Source organism: Augochlora pura, chromosome 1 (assembly GCF_028453695.1).
Source record: "Augochlora pura isolate Apur16 chromosome 1, APUR_v2.2.1, whole genome shotgun sequence".
In the NCBI taxonomy this organism is placed as follows: Eukaryota; Metazoa; Arthropoda; class Insecta; order Hymenoptera; family Halictidae; genus Augochlora; species Augochlora pura.
This window is the reverse complement of record NC_135772.1, coordinates 3,419,356-3,436,480: the sequence shown is the minus strand read 5'-3', so window position 1 is coordinate 3,436,480 and position 17,125 is coordinate 3,419,356. Positions and strand designations below refer to the sequence as shown.

General features: G+C 37.6%; 1 protein-coding gene across 4 annotated transcripts in view; it reads right to left on the bottom strand.

Moving 5' to 3' along the window:
- Slo2 (slowpoke 2) overlaps positions 1–17,125 on the bottom strand; it is a 144,398-nt gene that overhangs the window by 97,351 nt on the left and 29,922 nt on the right. For 2 of the 4 annotated variants that reach the window (XM_078192700.1, XM_078192621.1), the window contains exon 1: positions 6,692–6,765. The exons of 1 other annotated variant lie outside the window; for it this stretch is intronic. The gene's annotated coding sequence lies outside the window, so the exon portion shown is untranslated. Of the gene's footprint in view, positions 1–6,691; positions 6,766–17,125 lie in introns of those variants that run through there. One more of the 4 variants, XM_078192534.1, reaches the window with a different exon arrangement.

Sequence of the window (17,125 nt, the reverse complement as noted above, 5' to 3'; positions counted from 1 at the left end):
GGATGCAACGAATCGACGCGGAGGATGCGATAGATAGACGCAGAGGATGCGACGGATCGCTGCAGCTAGGACTCGTTGAAAGTTATCTGCTCTCGCGTTCGATGCTTCCCATATGGATAGCCCAGCCAATGCAGACGATGGCTGCGGCTGAAAGAAAACTTTACGATACTTCGAGGAGTTCCCGAAAGCCTTTCGAGTATCCTATAAATCTATATTCAAGTGGCCAATATTAAGCTCGTAACTACCAACCGGAGAAAAGATTTCCTTCCTCTCGTATATGGGTGCGCGGACGTTTTCCACCACCCCCTAAAATTCAACCACCTGAAATATTAACACGTCCTACGGAACTCCTAAGGAACTCAACTTACCGACGCGGAATTTTCAGTATTAACTGCGAAAAGCGATGACTAGAAACCGTGGCTACGGAGTCGTCGAGCTTCCTTGAGCTTTTATGGGGCTTTTTTTCTGGGATATCGACTTTCGAAACCAAAGATTCGAGCTGGTACGTTCTTTTTGGCGGGTTGAATTATTTATTGGTTATATTTAATGGGAGGGTTTTAATACGATTATAATTAATACGAGAGATTTTATTGCTTTGCCTTTTATTTGGGCTGTCGTTTTTGTGAGAACTTTCGTCTTTAACCCTTTGAACTAGGATTTTTTTGAGCTGCATTGATTAGCACTTTGGCTTTAATATTTTACATAATAGGAGCAGATAATTTTTCTTGCTTTTATTTTCATTATTTAATTCCCTTTCTAGAGTATGATAACAAAGGAATTTAATTTGATTTTGATATGTTATAATATATATATATTGTATAATATAATATTAATACTATAACAGTATCATATGATATAATATCAATGCTATAGTATTATATAATATAATATCAATACTACAGTAATATAGGAGTGTTAATATAATAGCAATACTTTAGCATTATATAATTGATATTATAACATCAAAAGAACTTCTTCGCTATTTAAACATACAATCTCATTTTCCTGCTATTTAAGTATTAATATCCAAACGTGAATGGCTGCTTCCAATAGTAATAGATATAGTATCTATGGTTGTAGATAAAACTCTCTGCGCGACATAAACTTCTCTACGACAGCATCTGCCGCTTCCATCTACAATAGCTCTGCCATAGCCCTGCCATAGCTCTGTCACCTAAACGTTTTAATATTCTTCACTAAGAGTCGAGGTACTTTAGAACAGTTCATCCCCGTTCTAGCGTTTCAATTTCCGAAGAGCAATATGCCAGCCTCCCAACATCTTGAACAAATCAACGAGACGAAAGTACAGTTCAACGTATATCACCGCGCTAAGTCCCCGAAAATTGTCACGTCTCTGCTACAGGTTGTGAAACGTTAATGTATCACCCCGGACAAGGGGAAACGCGGTGGACATATTCCCCTGACATATTCCCCGTGTGCGCCGTGTGGTCTAAGTAAAAAGAAAAGATGCTACGCGGATGGAATACAGTCGTCGAAATGACCATCAGTTATGGGAGAAAGCCGATCCCTTTTTTTGCAGTGAATATAGCGAAATTGTAAAATGGGGTGTAGGAAGAAGAATTGTAGAAATGTATGATAAGATTTGATATCTTGATTTTTGGATTTTTAGTAAAATTACAGGAATTTGCACGCGGTTGTGTTGGTTATATCATTATTTTTTAAAGTATAGTGCAGTTATTTCTATGAAATAAATATTCGAAATTAATGAGACGTTTAGGCGCCAAGAATGGAAGAATATGCGATGGATATAGATAAATATTATATATCAAATGTTAAATCTAATATTGAGTGACCAGGAAAATTCTACTGCTATTTTAATGTGCCATTAACTCAGTGATAAATATATAAATAGCTTTCTAGAAATTGGGTTAAATAATTTGAATTTTTATTTAGACAACAGCGTCGCCTTAACGCGCCACGAATAGGTACAAGCCTGGAGCCAAAAGGCGTGGCCTTCGCGTCACCACTGTGCGCGCAGTCTAATTCCGTGCCCTGTACTAAACAATCTCTAACCCTCTATTTTTATTTATTATATAATAACCTGATACAACTTTGCTATTACTTAAAATAACAAACCTGTCTCTTAACTATTTTATCTAAACCAATAACAAAAATTTAAAAAACTCGATTCGTAGATCACAATTAATTTGACGATTATTCCTTGCTGATAATTATGCATATAATCGAATCAATAACCTGCACAGAACCAAACCAATAACAAAGGAGCTTTCATGACTGATTATACCAACTTACCGTCTCCCGCAAGAAACGACAGGGTCCAAGTAACACGGCGAAGCCGTACAGAAGAAGCATAACTGGCGAGCGCCGAGTTCGGTATTTGGGACAAAACGTTTCTCGCTCGAATATTGTAATTCCTATTACTCAGAGAGGCTGACTCCACCTCCGAGAGTCCTCCTTCGCTCCGCCGTGCCGAGTTTCAGCTTTTATGCAGTTTTGACCAAGCAGCCAGAAGCCCAACGGAATAATAAATTGGTTGAACAATCGAGAGCTACGGCAATTTGTTTCCCGACTGACACTGCAATTCCCTTCTTCTTCTTCTTCCGCGGCGTACAACAAACGGGGGAGTGTTAAGACATTAACAAGAAGCGCAATTTGCATCGGAGAATGAACAGCGGGAAACGACGCTAAAATGGCTGAAATCGTTGATTGAAAAACGATGAATATGCTATCGTAAAATGAGGTGGATAATTTATTACTGGTCAAAGTAGTTTAATTAGGAGCGAGAGGTAATAGGTGTTTATATGGAATTAATTATAACTTTTTCCTTCATTAAATCGTGGACGCTTCTGCGCCATTTTTATCTATTTTTAGGTGGAATTAATAGCTAAAAATTAATCGTTAATAGTTAATTATTATCATCGATTAGACTGAAGGTTTCTATTTCTACCACGTCCGCTATTTTTTTTTTTACTATTTTTACGATATTCATAATTTTTAATTATCTCATTCGAAAAAAAAGGCTGAAGTCAGCTTGCACTTAATAAATAAACAGCTAAAGTTATTAATAAATTATAAGTTAAAGATCGTCGCACAATCTCGTAATTAATTACTCAGGAAGGGGTTATGTCACAGGCATACATCAGTTTTCCAGCGTAAGAGATTAATTCCTGCGATCCCCATGGAAATTTCAAGAGAGTTTTGCGTAATACTACTCCGTCCTAGATTATAGTGTGCCTAACAATTTGTTAAGGCGCGACGTACTGTCCACAGGCAAAAAGTGTTCAATCAAACGGTTCGACATGGTGGCCATAACTTATCATATCGATCGCCGTGTCACTATTACGCTAGTGACGCGTTCGTTTGTTTGTCAAGATTTCGTATTAACTTTTCTGCTAATAGAATCGATCGATAACTTTTCAAATAACCGGATCGCGGATCTTTTTTATTTATTTTATTTTTGCAATGGGGAATTTTTTAATCGCGAGAATTCGCGCTCCGCCACGAACAAATAAACATTGATTGACAACTTAGCAAAGTGATATTTTTAATCAATAATTCCTTTGATGGAATAAATGCAGTAACAATAAAATTTCGCATTGAATGGTAGCAGAAATCAAGGGTCACGTGACTCTAGGAAAACAGCGCGTTAAAAAGCCACGTGGCCGGCACTTTTTTCCACAGATAAACCATCCCCTAATTAATCTCACCGCGCGTCTGTTCCGATGCGCGAAGATGCGCAGATTACTGATCATTTAAATCGCCATTGTACTCTAAATGTAAACGCACCGTAATGGAAGTGCCCGATCGTCGGCCACCATTGTTCCAAGAACGCCACGGGGTTAGCGTCGCGGTAATGAAGCTCGTATCGGAGTAAACCGGCTGCTTTAACTCTTGATGGGTTATAAACGGAAGATCGTTCAGGTAGGGAGATAACGAGACTCGTGTTCCACGATGCGAATTCTACGGGTTTTAGGAAGTTGAAAACCCTCGGCCGGATTGTCGTAGCCGAGAGATGGGGAACCGATCGGTGGGACGAGCTAACCCCGAGGAGCATTAAACTCTGACTTGGATACAAACGCGCAATTATCGTTGACAATAAAGTGCAGAAGACGCGGTTCCGTTTAGCGTAATTTGCTATAGTATGAGAACGCAATAGTCAGCGATAAATATTGAATTTAATTTAAATGATAAAGTTAAAAAATATGGCTCGCGAAGGTATTAAATTAGAGACTGGTAATGGGGGTGGTTTTACTGCCATAGATATTGCAATATTAATATGACATTTTCTGATTAATAAATTTTGTAACAAAGATGTAACAAAATGTTGAAATGATAAAGAATCACTGATGATATCGAGCATCGATATTAATTTTGTTGACACAGGTCCAATGATAACCAATCGCTCGTTGTTTCAACGCTAAAGGTTACAACCAGACTTTCCGCATAAGGTTCCACAATTCCGCATTGCGGTCCGCAGGTGACTACCAAATTTGTAGGTGACGCGCGATATATCTGCGGTTGCAAGGAGGAACGCAGCGTGTCGCAGCTTTTCTCTTGAGATCGTAATTGTTATAACCAACTCTAAGGACGTTGTTAGATAATAGTTAACATTTGGATTTTACTGTTTTTATTTTCTATTTTTACCTTCTATTTTTAGTTAAAATTAACGGTCGTTAGTAATTAATTATTATAGATGGCTAGACTGTGGATTTTTATTTTCTATTTTTATTTTCTATTTTTAGTTAGATTTAATAGTTAATCATTTAATAGTTCATTATTACCGATGACTAGACTTCGATTTTCTACTTTTATTTCTACAGTGGTTTTATTATGGATGTTCCGTACTTTACTCAATTATTTAACTACACCAACTATACCAAAAAAAATTACATATTAAGAAAAATGGTAATTTAGTTTCTATTCGCGTAAAATCCAGCATTGCTTAAGAAGTTAATAAGCAAAGAAGAATTCTTTCAAACGATGGGGCTCCATGCAACCGCAAATTCTTTTCCGCGGACAAACCGTGAGCGAACGCGAGCAATCGTGTCGGACAACCTGACTTTTACGGCGATAAGCCGGCGCGCGGCAACGGTTTCCCATTTTCTCTGCGGAAACAGTCCGAAGAAAAAGTTTTCGAGGCGCGAAGATTGACGACGGTTCGTCAGGAAGCGTCCGGGGGATATACGGGAAAGGTCTTGGAAGACTCTCTTTCTCCTCCGCAGCGATTTAGTGGCTCGATAAGTCGAGGCGAACGAGTCGCGGTGGAAAATCGTCCTCGCCAAGAAACAACTGCGGGAAACCACCTCGAAATCCGATGGTTTCCATGTCGCAATGCAGGGGGTGGCCCGCCAATTAACTCCGTCGCCACCCTAACCGGACACATCGGCCCTTACACGCGACGTCTGATTTTTCCTCGCGTGTACACTCGCACGGGCGCGCGACTATAGTCGGCGTTTCGGCTCGCGAGAAATGTTGCTTTTTCACCATTCTCCTTGATAAAAAGGCTTGAAAAAGCGAAGCGGATAAACTGGGACGCGATGCATAAACATCTACGAAAATTTGAATTTTTAAAGAACAAGTTCGCCGACGCGATAAAGCAGAGGCCGGGGTTGTTAATGGAATAATTAGGAATAATAATGATTACGAGCGTAAAAGAGAAAGAGTGCGTTGAATTGAAGTTGGCCGTATGCACGCGTAATGTTACCTTTTTGTTACGTGCTCGACGCGGTGCTGTATACAGCGCCGGATCCACGCCGGATGAACGAGCATGAACGAACGTGATCGGATATAATACTAGCACGCGTGGGCGTTACTGCAAACACGAGTGGACACGGGGCAAGATATTTTCACGTTACTCGTGTATTCTCGGGAACTCAAAGTTTGCGCTCGTCTGTGATTCAAATGTATTCGAGACTTATATTTGCTTTAATACCTGTTTCGATGAAATCCTTCAAGCTTTATATCTCTACGCGTTGCATTTTAATCAGATAATTCAGCTTGACAGAGAAATAATAATTATTAACCCCTTGCCGTATTATTCTCTCCACTTTTTCGATTGTAATAATTTCTTGGAATTAAAAGCAAAAATATTCATTGCACTTGTCTACGTTTACTTAAATGGTTAAATACAGTGGCATATTGATAATTAACTGCACAAGTAATTGAATTCTGTAATTTTGGATCGGGGGAAAAATTATTTGATTTTACAAAGCACGTGTTCTAGGATAGCGTTGAAAATGAAAAATTAAATGTAGCGTAAATGTAGTAGACTCGCGTTGCTTTGCATAAAATGTAATATAGTATCGTTATCATGCTCTCATTCAAGTCTTTACAGCTCAGCTAATAAATTAGCTAAAATTGATAAAAATTCCAACATGCAACGACTTATATTATTGCCACTATAAATGCTAGAAACAATAGGCGTCGACGTAGAGAACACATACAAGCACAACATTACAATAGAGATCAATGAAACCACGTAGCCAGGTAATTAAGTCACATCTCAAGCCGAAGGAGTGGGTAACGTGGCGCCCAGCCATCGTTGATTCGCACTTTAGATCGTAGTGGGGCAAACTGGGCGTTCCTTACCACTTACCCCCACTCCCTCGACTGGAAATCTGGCTACCATAAATGCTGCGTTAAATCGAAGATATCTGTCTGCATGCAGGCGTGCATCGTCGCGATGTTACTTCAGTATACACCAACTTACACTCAGAACATTTCGTGCAACAAGTATATAACACAGTGTTCGTTCTTTACATGGCTGTGCACAATACCTGCCGATCGTATCGCACGGTAACACTTTGAACGGATTCGTTTGTTTAAGAGACCGTCGGAAAGAGCGAGCGTCGTTCGGAGGTGTCGCCTCGATGTCGAGAGTTCGATGCCACTCAGGTGTACAAGCTCGTTGCGAATGATGCGAGACTGTCTTTCTCGTGGTTCTTTTTTTTTAATAAACGTTTCAAAAATAGCTTTGTTGCTCCCTGTGTCGCGGTTTTTTTTTTGTTTGTCTCTCCGTATCTTCTCGATTATATTAATTGACGTCTTCTCCACGGAATGGCCCCATCGATAATTGATAGATAAATTCGGTAGGAGATATTGTTTCTCGTTGGTCCACGCGTTTATTTGTTAATTGTTCGAAGGTGGATCGCGAACGGTTGATAAATAGTTTATTCTTTAATTAAAGGAGTCGCTTGGTTGGCTCTGGCACCGTCTCGCACGTGTCACGGCTGCAACGAAGGTTTTTCTCCAGGTTTTCGACGATTCTTTTATCTAATTTTTCGTCGCTTCTTTCGTCTAATCTTTTTATTTAATTCTTCGTCGATTGTTACACGGCGTGGTGTCGCTCTTTTCTATTCTTTTCGTTCGCGGGCGATGCAAATTGGGATTTTATCGAGCAGGTGGAACGAAGACGCAATTACGAAACTACTTGTAGCGCGCGAAATCGTTAAAATGCTATCAGCGGTTTTAGTTAGTAATTGCTGAGGGAGAACGCGATTTATTTTATCGACGGAGATAATGTTGGCGGTTATCGGCGTAAACACCATTACGGCGGAATACATGCTAAGAGGTTTCTGCTGATGATAGGAAGACAATCGTTCGGAAATTGCTGGGTGGATCAAGATAGATATAGTCCGCGCGCGAGAAGATCCTATCTTTGCGCTTATATCCCCCCACCCCCCCACCCTTTATAGTTTCAAGAGTAAGTATAATGACGGAAAAATAAAAATAATATTCTATTACCTGTTATCTGAGCTTGCAACGAGAATTTAGGCATTGTTAAATACAACATTCTTTACTTATTACTTAATAACCTAATCAATTGAACATTAGAATTATTTCTTCCAATTTTTAAAGATTATTTAACCATAGCCATACTATAACCTAAAAAATCCTACATAAAGATCTAGCAGTCGTAAATAAATCATCTAAAATGAAAAGGCTTGGAATTAATAAAAATGTCACAACTAATTCCAAAAGGTTCCTCTTTCAAACGCAAACTATAGCTTGCCAATTCCCCGCGAATTTCTTTCGAGGGTAAACGCAGGTACGCGGTCGCCGTATACGAATCAATCAAAATTTCAATCCCAGAAGTTAATCTGAAAATCTGAGATCAAAGTGCACCGAATGTACTTTACGAGCCGCGCGCGCGCGCGCGCAATGTCTGAAATTATATATTCTGTCAAAACAGGAAACGTCGTCGAGAAATTGCGATTTTCTGGAAATTTCTTATAGATCTCCATCAGCGGTGGGAATTATGTAATAAGCAAGGAATGAGCAAGTAATAATCTGGGAAGATGAGACTCGCGACAATTTGTTTACAACGTAGAACAGGTACCTCCACCTTATCCTAAGCAATTAGGAGGGTAAAAAAATAGACGACTCAAAGAAGAAATCTCGGACTGGAAGGACGAGACGAAGGCACCTAGAACCAACCTGCCAGGTTACCCGATAGCTCATCATGGAAACGGATGGATATGCGCGGCTCCATCCAGCGTCTCATTTATCTCGACCCTCTACCCTCTGGCTCTACTACGCTTGGATAGTAGATGACGCTCGTTGTCAGAGCGAATTAGAAAGAAAGATTCTTAGATGGAGACGCCTGACACGTTGCTCTGTGATCTGTACAATAAGCTAATGGCGCGCGAATAAAGGTCGTCTGCTTAACAGCCGAGGAGAAATATAAATCTGTACCAGGAACAACTATGCCGAAGACATTACACAGATTTCTATTGGTAAAATAGAATATTTAGTTCTAACGATATTGTTCCATAAATTGTGATAAGAATTTTTGCAGTTTTAAAATATGGAGGATAAAAGCACCCTTCAATTTTCTGTAATAATTCCTTACTTTTGTTTTTCTTTTACTATTACTATATATAGTACTGTATTATGTTATGTAGTATTATATAGCATACTATGTTATTATACACTAGCTTTATATAAAGCAAAGAGCGATAGTAACAATAATGTTCGCTCTGATGATAGAATAAATAATGGAATAAAATCATTGCTGCATTGCTTCGTCTATTTTCATTCGTATATATTCCTAACAAATGATAACAAAATTTGCTGCGGCTTCTAAAAAATTTCCAAGTGTCTAAAAAACATTCTTAAATCATCTGCGAACATCTAAATAAATATTAAAACGTTTCCTATATTTTTCTAATATTTTATACTTTGAAAATACCAAAAAATGGAAGGAGCTCAACCTAAAGACAGTATTAAGTCAAAAAATCTTGATCGCTAGCCTAATTTATTTTAACGCTTTAAAGAACAAAAAAAAGCTTCACTATAAAGAACAGAACGGTTCCTATACAACAATAAATAAACCTTAAACAACAAATGTCGTCTCTCAATCTCTGTTAAAAAAATAGAATACCCTAATATCGTCACCGGAATTTCGCAGCAACGCCATACCACCACCATGAAAGAGGCCAATCAGAGAATCCAGTTCAAACAGGTCGCAATTACGGACATTCGATCTGTTTTGCAGCTTCCGACTCTTCCTTTCGCGCAATTACTCCCGCATCCGCCGCAAACGACACCTGCCTACTAATTCCGCGCGCTTGGACACAGACAGAGGATATCCTATTAATTGCAGAGCCTTTCATCCGAGATCCCTGTACACAGAGAGAGGGAGAGAGAGAGAGAGAGCATCGGCGAAAGACGTCGCTATGCTCTGATAGTGCTAGATTAAATTAAAGCTCGATTGTCGCCGGCTACTACTTGCTATTTAACGAACCTGTCTTCCGCTACAAAAGGCGAAGACTAGCGAAACACGGTGGCAGAAGGTGAGGGAGGGTTAGGCAAGAGTCTTCTTGACTCCAGTTTTCCGCGTTTAATTGAACTCGTTCCGCGGGCAGAAGCAGCAACCGAGGAACAATTTATAACAGGAAATTGTTGGTGGCTTCCGTTAAATTGCCGCGCGATGAAATTGATGGCTTGTAAATGATTTGTTCGATCGATCCCGTCCTGTGAATGACGGTGAGCAAATCGATTACTTTTTAATGTCTGCGTCGAGCTTTCCCGTTCAGATATTGGACGAGATGTAACACGCGTGTCAGGTGAGAGAGCGACGAGGTTCCATCGGGATTTGACTACATGTTTTAATTTCAGTAATAATTTGAATTTAATTCTAAATATTTTAATTTGACTACAACCTTCTAACTTTAGCACTAGTAAACCAAAACTCCCCATAAAATAAAAATACACTTATTATAAAAATATATAACCTACAATATAATATAACCTAATATAACCTAAAATCGTCTAAGATTTAAACAACAACCTCCTTAATCCTAGCGACGAGGTTCCATCGGGATTTGACTACACCTTTTAATTTCAGTAATAATTTGAATTTAATTCTAAATATTTTAACTTGACTACAACCTTCTAACTTTAGCACTAGTAAACCAAAACTCTCCATAAAATAAAAATACACTTATTATAAAAATATATAACCTAAAATATAATATAACCTAATATAACCTAAAATATAATATAACCTAATATAACCTAAAATATAATATAACCTAATATAACCTAAAATATAATATAACCTAATATAACCTAAAATCGTCTAAGATTTAAACAACAACCTCCTTAACCCAATTTCTCTCTAAACAATATAGAAACGTTAATTTCAAAATTACGAATCGAACCAAAATGTCAGGCATCGCTTCTCGAAGCACGAATAAAAATTCCCACAAAATCGGCGCAACGCGTTAACGTTCAACCGTGCGCGCATGATAAATCAATTGTTTTCCGCGCACAAATGTTTAACATTTGCCGCGCGGCACGCGATATAATCGCGTTCTCGAAACGAGATTTCCAATCGCGAGATGTTTACGCGTCGTGAAACAGGATCGTAAAACCGGAGTACAGGGCGCGCGGGAGGGAGGGAGGGAAAATTCGCCGGGAAAAAAATCAAAGGATTACGTTTCGATCAAAACGTCTCGTGTTACCGTGTTTCGTAATGTACCGGAACGCTTTCCGTTATCGACGCCGCGGACCGATTCGATCCCTCGATCCGCCCCTGCGACGAGATAATCAAATCGGAGAATTTTAATCCCGATTCGTTTTGCGCTGGCATCAGGATTGACGAAACGGCGGACGCGATACTGCGCGAGAGAAGCGAAGAAGTCGAGATATTTTTATTTGTTTAAGAAGAAATAAAAGGTGCAGCCCTTGCAATTCGAAGAAAATTAAATAATAGTCGCATTAATTGTGATTAAGTCGTGAAACGGGGGGTGTATTTTTATTTGCAGAGCAAGTCATTTTTGTTTGGCGTGGTTATAAATATATTATAACGTATTATTATAAGATTGTTTTATTATTCGAATTTTCCTTAATTTCCAATTCTTGTTCTTAATTGGAGGTTGCGTCGAGAAATTACGTTTCATTATTGTTATAAATATATTCTACTCTGCCTAATTATTTAAAAATTTTAATGTAACATAAATCTAACTCCAAGTCAGCACAAGGGGTCAGTGTCAGCGAATTTTGCGATTCCTATCCCCTAATTTGAGGCTATGTCGTGTCGCTGCGAGGCGAACCCGCGGCTTAAATTAAATGCGGCGGCGCCGGCAGTGGGAGTTTACAAGACCGCGAACGAAAAAGAATTTCAATCTTCCAGTATGATCAAGGACGGGTCGGAGGAGCTTGCTTACATTACCGGAGAGAGAGAGAGTTTATTTAATGTGCCTCCCCTGACGCGATTACGAAAGCGACCGGAGTGAAAAAGGATTAAAGCGCGCGGTTTAAGCTCGAGCCGCAGCAGCAGCCGCGCAAAACGACAGCGTGTCATCCCTTTTCCCTTTTCTTTATCTTTCTCTTTTTTTTTCTCGCGAAAAGAATCGGAGAAGTCCGGGTTATCCCGAAGTTAATCCTCGATCGATATGTAATATCCCGTCCGGCCGAAAAATGATCGGACAACGTTTGCGAAATCCGGAATGTAAGAGGGGAACGATATTTTCAGAAATTGGGTTCGGTGAATCGCGTTCGGAGAAGAAATCCAGTTCGGTGAGTCGACAGGTAGTTGTTACAGTAATTTATCGGGATGGCGTTATGTTTCTCGTTATCGTTGTAAAACAAGGGCTTTTTGATCAGTACGGAAATCAGATCATTCGAAAATGTCTTAGGAAGAAAATAGTAAATTGTGTAATTTAAAGTGTAATTTTAGAGACTGAGATTTTTGTTATCGTTAATAAAAAATGGTATTTAAGGTGCTGTTTTATGTATTTATAGATTTATTTATTTGAGAGAGGTGCTGTGTATAGCAAAATGATTTTATGGGATCGCAGAGCGTGGAATAATATTTTCTGAATTCCTTGAACTTGTGATTCTAAATGTAGGAATAGTATTATATTGTAGATTTCATAAATAGAATGAATCTATTGAATATAATATAGATATAATAAATATGGGGAATATAATATTAATCTAATAAATATGGTGAATAAAATACAAACCTAATAAATATGGTGAACACAATAAAAATATAATAAATATATTGGGAATAAAACTAAAATTACTATAACTTCAATAATAAAATTAGAATAACGAAAAAATCATAGCTAAAATAAGCACAATTTTGTCACAAAGTTATTTCTCAGAAAGGTTAAATCAAAAAGAAAAATCAGTGCAGGATACGAAGAAAAGTGGAGGAAAAGTATGAACAGAATGAGAAGTGTAATCCAAAGTTGACAAGAACAAAATTGTGAAAACAACCAGGCTAACAGTGAAGAATGTAATGAAACAGAAGATAAGTGGCATCATTGTCTCGTACCTCTCCTCTTACATTGTACTTTCAGGGAGCTAAATAAAAAATGAATGCACCATATGCAATACTCTGATAGCCTATACGAAAGGTCTGCAAAACAGTCTAACAATTATAATACAATAATATTGAAACCTAGTAAATTCTAATTTTTAATAATTTATTCTTTTGAAAGCATAAAAATTATGTCACTTCTCTCCGTTTATTATAGATATTTAGTTGAATAAATAAATTTTTATCTAAGGATAAATATTGTTATTGTTTGCTATGTTAGTGGGTGAGAATCGTAATAGCGATATATATATATTAAATTTTTCTTTTCTATTTTTATTTCGTACACGCACGGTTCAATGACCAATAAAATATTTGCCGAATTCAAAAAAATTCTCTGCTAAATTCTGCATTTCCAATGCAGTTCTCAATTTCTTCTTTAATTCATTCAATTCAATTTCTCCTTAAATCGCACGAATTTATATCGCGTTACATATTTATCGCTAAACGCGGGTCAGCAGAAAATCGAAACAAAACGGAACGGAGTTAGTCAGGGCAGCGAGACGGAACAACTTCATTCTAGGAGGATTCACAAATTCGCGGACGCGCGGCACACGTTGAACTGCAACGTTCGACACAAGCGTATCCGCCGCGCTGCAGTAGATTTCTACCAAGTCTTTTTGCCTCGTCCAACGCAGCGAGGCAGTTTTTACTGTGACTAAAAGAGCAGCCTCGCAGCTAGAGCCTTGCTTTTCATTCGGGACAAAGAAAAAAAAAAAGGGTAAAACGGAGTCTTAATCTCAATTATTAAACAATCTAACAAAAAAATATAACGTCCATCGAATTTTTCACAATCTTCCCACCCTTTTTCCATCTCTTCCGTAACATTATTTCACAGATTTTAAATTGACAATTTACACGTATTTCCAATTATATGTATTAATTCACGGGAAATGCTCGCAAATATTTCGCAACGTTCGTCGTAATTTTTGGACACTTTACTGTGAATGAAAAAAATTAGTGAAGCATCGCGAGTGTGTAATATATGTTTTTAATTACGAGAACATTTCGATGATGTTTAACGTGAAATTTAGTTGGTTTAAATTCAGAGGAAATTACTTGAACTTCTCTGGGATATTTTATTTTCTAATATATTTTCTAAGACCAGTTTCGATAGACAATACATCAAATTATATTTTTTAATTCTTTTATCCGAGGTTTTGAAGGAAGTTTAAACTTTTTTTAAAGGTCTGTATAGTTGTTCATTTCGATCGGTTTCGTTTTCTAGCATCAATAATAGCGGCGCGAGAAAATGGAAATCCAAGGGTCCGTTGTACCTGTCCGTCTTCTTGAGCAATCTAATTAAAGCGTCCTTATGCGGTTCGAGTTGTTAATTAGGCGGCCCATCGATCATCCATCTAATTAGTAGTCCCTACGTGTCTCGAGCAACACGGCGTACCGTTTAACTGGCCTACTTAATTGACCGCCTCGATTTCTTTTTACCATTTAAGAAGCTCTTGAATCTTTCGCCGATATTTCGTCTGATACGCGGCAGAGAAATTTAGCAGCCACGGACGACTATATCTCACCCCCTTATGACATAATATGGTACAAATATCCATCGGCTGAAAAACTAGGTCACCGGCTGACCGTACGCGGCGAGCAAAAAGTCCAGGTACGTAAACTGCGAGAATAATCAAAAATATTGCAATCGCGACCGGTTGATTTAATTTAAGAAAATGCCATTGTTAAATTATGCTAAATTGTGCATAGGTTAAAAAGAACCTTTAATCGACTCAAGAACTCTTCCACGAAACCAAGGTAATAAAAAAAGTGAATTACAATAATATAGAGGTTGTTTTATATAATTAAAATAATTATTTAATTACAGGGGGAATTATTCAGTTATTTACAAAATTAAAAAGATAAAAATTCCAAGCTACTAAAACGGGAATATAAAAATTGGTAAAAATGTATTCTATATAACACTGAATTTTTTTATAGAAGCTGCATTAACTATAGTAATCTTATACAACAAATACTATAAAATTGTGCTATAATAAAATAATGAACTTCTGCCAGCCCTACGCAACTACATAGCTTCCGACTTTTATGAACAGCTATTAAAAACAACAGAAAAGCTAACCTATATAAAAGTAAATAATTATTAAATATGATAAAAATACGTATTAAAAATCACTAACAAATACAGTTTCAAATGACCATAAGCATCGCTCACTGTGAAGTTATCGTGCAAGGTGAAACTATGTGTAACTTCCTTGCAACTCGAAATTACATTTTTTAATTGCCATGCGTTGAATTACTTTCTCTTTTCTATGAAAAAAATGCATGAATTATCAGGCACTTATGTTAGCAGCGGTGATCTGAAGACGATTTTACTTCGGTGCAGCTAATGTTTTACCTTGCATCCAGGAACGATCATGCGGGTCCACGTGTCTCTAGGCTAGGTAAAAAGAGAGCCGCGTCGCCGAATGGTGAGTTCGACAGAGAATTATTGATAAGCGATCGTTAATCTTTGCGAAATAGAGGCGCGCGCGCGCGCGGGGCTTTTGTACGCTAGACGGTGTTGTGAGGCAAACTTTGATACGGGAAAGCATCGTTTAAGGATTATCGTTCGCCGTAGAACGGTTCGACACCGGCTACGTGTCTTCGCACGTCAAATTTCACCGTTAATTGCGCCACCGAAGACATTAATCCTGTCGTTAGTATTCCGTGGCACGAGCCTCTTAACAGTGTGTAATTATTTCGGTAGCCTACTTTGGGTGTCGTCAAGTTCATTCGACGGGTTCTTTCGAGTCTCGTTCTGCAATTAATCCGCGCGACAACAAAGACTAGTTGCAGTATTTATTGTCCTTGCGAGATCAAGACGATCGCAAGAATTTCGTATTAAACGATACGAAGATTTGCGGAACAATTTTTTCGAGATTTATGTCACATTATTGGATGACAGAAGAGCAAATTGTAAGTAAAGGATTTTTTAATTTGACGAAGCAGTTCTTTGTAAATTAATTATTTTCTTTAATGAAACGAGATCCTTTTTTTTTACTCTGTGTTTTTATTTGCTTTTATTCCTAGATAATAGAATTATATTATATATAATTGTATAAATACGATATACTACGTTGTGTATTAATATATAACAAATCCATATAAATGTACAAATACATTATACGTAATTATATAAATCGTAATACAATTTTACTACAAATTATACGTCAATGTATCTCCCAAATGGTAGCAAAGTCAAATTTTACTCCTATTTAAATTATGTCAAGCGGTTAATCGAAATTACCGGCGCGATCTTATTAGTTGATCGCCGATTCTTTAAAGCAGTCGGGATAACTTTAATTAGGGAGTCGCGTAGATCGATGTCGAGCGCGGAGTATCACCGCCACAACCGGATTCGTCAAATCCGATTAATAGCGGAGCTGTCCTTGCGACCAGGTAACTTCCTCCTCCTTCGTCGGACTCATTAACGAATCGAATAATTTAATTGCAGACATCGTTCGTAACACGCCCATGGTCATCCGACGGTTCGCACAATTACGTAGAACTCTGTTAATTAATCATTAATTAATTCCGTTCTGCAGGAACGGCGAAAATATGCAACGCGACGATTAAAAAAAGATGCAACGCTGCGTGGAACAGAAACCCATGAGAATTTAATATTTATTGCGGAAGCTATTGCAGAAATATTTGCCATACTTCTGCTCTATGATATATCTATAACCCTTGCTATATGAATTATGCCATGAATTGTGGGAAGATTTATCAACTTTTACTTTCGCAGAGGACTTTTATTATTAGAGTATCCGTTCTTCGATCGAATTATAAAGTAACTATAAAATTTAAATAACTTTGAAACGTTAAAAGAATGTCTGTGAAATTTTCCTAACCAATTTAAATTACTTTTTCCTAATTAATTCTTAATTATTCTAATTCCAAGGCTAGGATATTCTCTGTTAAAATAACTCTGTTCTGTCTTTAAATCGAATTATTAAATATCAATTGATATTCTTATTTTAAAACGAACAAATCCTTTTATATTTTATAACTAATAACAGCAACGATAACAATTACAAATTTATGAATTTAACACATTTATACTATTTCTTTCCATCGATAAAATAATATACTTAAAAAGCTTCTCAAAAGAATTCTATTTTAATTTCTATTTCTATAAATTAATTAATAATTAAAGTGTCGAAAATGTTACTATAAATCATGAAGAACGATTGTAAATCGAAAGTTACCTGTGACGTTACAGAGGAATGGCAGGAATTAGGGTGAATTAATTATAGAAAGAGTCGGTCGTTGATTAACCCCCCCGAACGACGCGTTTCAATTTTG